The 4,877-nt window shown below is 31.9% G+C and overlaps 1 long non-coding RNA gene across 1 annotated transcript; it reads right to left on the bottom strand.

The window, feature by feature from the left end:
- Positions 1 to 2,288: 2,288 nt before the first annotated feature.
- LOC135121408 (uncharacterized) lies at positions 2,289 to 3,356 on the bottom strand. The gene is made up of 5 exons (XR_010278964.1): positions 3,245 to 3,356; positions 3,110 to 3,176; positions 2,921 to 2,946; positions 2,765 to 2,861; positions 2,289 to 2,712 (listed from the first exon to the last, which is right to left on the bottom strand). It is a non-coding gene; the product is annotated as an uncharacterized LOC135121408 (long non-coding RNA).
- Between the last annotated feature and the right edge of the window lie 1,521 nt (positions 3,357 to 4,877).

The following is a 4,877-nucleotide window of genomic DNA, read 5'->3' as shown; positions in this document are numbered from 1 at the left end:
AGGTGCGTCCGAAAGCCTGTGGTATTTTCTTGAACTATATCTTTATCTTGTACTGTTCAGAACTTTGAAGGTTGCTAGCATGGGTATCATAGATAACACTATTTGCATCGATTCTAGAAGCTTTAAGATTACCTTGAAACCGGTTCTGAAATAGTACATAATCCTATTATCACGCTAAAAATTGCATTAGTCCAGCAAAGTGAGAAGCTTATTAACTAAATCATAACATTTATATTTAGATTGGCACGGTTTAAACTTACTTCGAACTACATCGAGGCTGAATATATGTACAGTTTGTTGTGGTGCGCTAAAGAGAGCTTACATCTCATAAACGGTAGCGTCCTAGAATAGCATTAGGACATTACAGTATACGGATAGTATTATTTACTAGTATATACTATATTAAACGTGGTCGATCCCAGCCTAATGCGCCTCTGCGAAACCGCTCATTCATTTTGGACAGTCACGATAACCCTTTGGGAAAAGGCACTGGTGAATAATAATTTGTTAACCCCCGAGGCGGGGGAATTTAAATCAGATAGTTTAAAGTGCTTCTAAATTATTAGACAGTAGTAAGCCAGTGTTGAAAAAAAAAAGATAAAAACATTCTTGAAAGGTCATGCCGTTAAGTGCCCATTGACCTTATAAAAAAACGAACACCATAATCCTTACACAACATAAATAAAGTCTTTAGATTTTTTAGCAGAGTTTGACCCTTTAAAGAGAGTTGTTGATAAAACTAAAAAGTATATTTTTGTGGGAGAACCATAAATTTTATTACTTTTTATTTTTCCTATTGGTTGATGGCTTTGTTTATATTTGTTCTGGGTTAAAATTAAACTGTGATGGTGAATTGGAATTTTGTATGCCCTTGTTTCAGGGTTCATTTGTGTATCTTTTTTCACTTTAAAAAAAAAAAATGTTATCCCTACCTTTTGTTTATTACAATCTATGTTTTCAGCTATATATTTTATATACACTCCAAACTATATATCCTTTTGAAATAGGTTTTGAGACCATGTGAACCGTTTTACAAACTTTTGTTGGTATATCTATTAGTAGTAGTATAAATAATTTACTAAGTGACTACCTTACTTTTTTTTTTAATTACTTTTTTTCTTAGCACTTCTAGTGTCCTTTTTATTTAGTAACTCTTTATTCTTTGACTTTATTTTACTTCGTCGAAGCTCTTATATTTATCCGTTTTATAGAATCTATTATATCTTAATTGTTGGTCATACAAAATCTAGATTTTGCAGGTGTACTAAAAGCAAAAATAACTGACGTTACCTTTAAAATTATTAGTAATTCTTAAAATTTAGTATTGTTTGCATATATATAACTCTAAAAAAAATATAGCTTTTTAAAACCTAATTTATAACCTAATTTATAAGTTCAACTTAGTTAAACAAAATATTTTAAATAAAGACTTAAGCAAAACCTTAGAGAGATTCACTAAATTGTAGGTGTTAGTGTAGCTTACAATATACAATTATTTTGTAAAGTGTAATACACCTAATTTACTTAGCAACTAAAGTTCCATTCAAACCTAAAAAGAAGAACTCTCTTAGATTACTGTAACCAGATTTATGAAATCCTATAACCAAGATTAAATAATTTACCTAATTCTAACTTAAACTATAAAAAAATTTAAAAAACTATAATTTTTGTCTATAAAAAGAAGATAAATAACAGAAGTTCAGCTTGATGGTTATTTTTTAATATAAGCTTTATTGATAATAATGATTTTATTACTTTCAGTATAGAACTGTAAAAATAGTTTGAAATCTTATAGTATATAAATAAATTTTAGAGCCTTGCTAACTAAAATATTTTATTGATAATAAGGCCCGCCTCATTAATTTTATCTGCATAGGTTAAATAACAGGCCCTGGGAGTGTGTTTATAATTTATTGTAAAAACATTCAAACCCTCAAAACGCCTAACAACCCCAAACTTTTGGAGACCTGAAAAAACCCCGGGGCATTAAAGGACTTAGAACCCAAACTGGTATTTCTAACTTTTCTCGTGAAAACCGGCTCTCTAGGGGTAAGGGCATGTTTCTTTAGTGTACCAACCGATGTAGTAACTTAAAAACTTTTTAGTATACACACTATGTCATAAATTCTTTGAAGTTAGTAGATAATTTTTGTTAGTGGCTCTCACGAGCGTAATTTAATTGGTGCACCTATTTATTCATCTTCCATCATTGGCTTTCATAATGACATCGTTAACAAAAATTTTTTATTAATTTTTAAACATTTGCTTAGCGTTTATTGCATATCAAATGAAAATAAAATACTGGTGTTGGATCGACTGCTTGATACAAAAGTTCAGCTTTTAGTACAAACGTGCGCTCCTAGCCTGCGAGACGGGAGTGTCAGTTGTGGGACTAAGAACTCGGCAAGGTTGCAATTCTATACCCCCTATAAAGAAACGTCCATTTTATTAAGTTATTTTGTATAGCCGCAAAATGATGAAGCAATTAAATATTAATCCTCTTTATTATCCTCAAGATCAGAGTCCAAGTAGAACTGTTCATAAAACTCCAGTAAGAGAATCTACTGAATAAGGCGACCAAACACAATAACAATTTACTTGATCAATATTTTCTTTCGTAAATGCCAACTCGGTAATCTCCTCCAAGTAAAGAGCGTCGTTGCAACACTTTAATAACAATTCTTCCTTGTTATCCCAAAAGGCATGCAGGACCTTCAAGACTTTAAATATTTATAATATTCATTGTAATTATTTAATTGCTAACTTTCTCAGAGCATAAACGCAGTTACTAAAAGCTTCCCCGCGGGATATTAATAAATTATACAGGGACAAAAACCCTTGAATTTGGTGAGGAACTATTCCTAATTATTTAATCAAAAATAAAAAAAGCTTGCTTCGGTCACCATATAATATGGAGTACCCAAAGGGGTCTCCTCAACTTCAGTGCTGGAGATAGAAAGGTTAACAATATCAGGCAATATTAACAAAATAGTAACGGGTATATAAAGTAATTTTAAAGTTAAATTTTTTTTAGTACTCTTATTTTAGTGCAAGTGCACTTAAGGGTTGTAAGTTCAGAGAAAATAATTAAAAATATAAATGAACTGACCTTGCCGGATACTGCAAAAAGGAAACAAACAATTCTACTGTTAAAATGCTTGCTATAAAGGGAAGGCCTATTTATAAAAAATTAGCAGGATTCCTCGGTATAATATCTTTTTTAGTTATTTTTTTTTTACTCAACCTTTTATCCTGTTAAACTAAAACTGCGACATTGTATTACTTATATGTAGATTAAGGTAGAGGAAAGTCTTTACAAAAAGGTATTTTATTAGCACACGATTATTATATATTGCAAGCCCATAATTGCAATAGCATAAAAAAAAAAGTTAAAATTATAAGGGACGCCCACCATTGCATTATTATGTATACTGAAGGAAGCTACGCAGTAACATGTAGTAATTAGAGTGCATTCATAGTAGCAAAGTTAAGTTTTTTGATTTGATTAGGATGATTTACTAGTGGTCGAAAATAGGCCTGGCCTCGTTAATGTGCACTACTGGTCCAATGTTCTGCTTTCAAAGGACTTGATGTAGATAATTAGCAAAGAGTCACATTAACGGTTTGTATAAATATTACGCTCACTGGAACCACAACATCCGAGCAAAAGTAACAACCTTAAATGAAAATAATTAAAATATTCAATAAAAACCTTTTTCTATACCGACTACTATCATTATTTTATCTTAATAATAGTTTTTTAATAACTCAAGCGTTTTTTAAATAGGAGTATCGTAATTTCAATGGCGCATAACCACAAAAGAATCGAAACCCAAAGCGGCATTCATACAAATCTATTAGTTTATCCTCAACAGATGAAGCTTAATAAAATCTAAAAGCTGCTTAACTTTATCATGAGCCTGGCAAAGGACAGTGGGCAACCACCTGCTTTCAGGACTATCAGTTAGCAAGAATACAGCGTGTTCGATGACACGTTCTTCCAACCTAACCCTTTCACTTTCAATAATCTAAATATATAAAAAAAGTCAACTCACCTTAGTAGGTAAACTTAACGTCTACGCTAGCAGAACCATGGAAATAAATCAATAAAACTTTTCTCATGTTTAAAAAATCGTTTGTTAGAAAGTTGCACGATTTTCAAAACTATTGACCAAATGGGAATTGCAAGACTTACTAGATATTGTAATCTCTCCTCAACCTTAACAGTAAACTTCCATGCCTTACTCGTTTACAAAGCTGAACAAAAATACTCTCGTATAACATCTCAATGATACGTAAAATAGAGCTTAACAGACTAAACAAGAAAAAAGAAGTACTATTTATTTTGCTACAAATAATTTTATTTAACTAAAATGTGACAAACCCGCCCTAGCTTGAGGTAAAAGAGCCTCTGTAATAAGTACAATGATTAATGACACTATTTAGTTCACGTTGCTTCGATCAGTTAGCTAGGTCGACCTTAACAACATGTCACTAACACTGATGCACTCCGACACCTTTGCCAAGACAGTATTAGTTCAAGGTTACTTGACCTATCACTAGATATATAAGCCAAATGCCGAAATGCACCATTGACCTATCAACGAGGCATACTATTATTAGTCACTGCTCATCGCCAGAGCAGCCACAAAGTTCGCTTTTGTCTTTGTAACTTGCACCGACAGTGTTTTACTCTGGCAACTTAGCCAATATTGCTAATGTTTCAGTAAAGGCTCAAAATGCTCTTCATTTACTAAGTCTAAGAATAAATAGCTTCAGAAGTCAATGCCAGAATACCTCACTTCGGCGTTATTCTAAAAAGTTCAAGGTTAATTAGCCTTTACTAATTAATAGTCAATACCCTCTTAAGGTTGGTC

Source organism: Zophobas morio, unplaced genomic scaffold (genome assembly GCF_036711695.1).
Source record: "Zophobas morio isolate AGI-343-1 ecotype UQ-CSIRO unplaced genomic scaffold, CSIRO_AGI_Zmor_V1 ptg000575l, whole genome shotgun sequence".
NCBI classification, from domain to species: domain Eukaryota; kingdom Metazoa; phylum Arthropoda; class Insecta; order Coleoptera; family Tenebrionidae; genus Zophobas; species Zophobas morio.
Note: the sequence above shows the minus strand (reverse complement) of the source record. Positions and strands in the feature narration are given on the sequence as shown.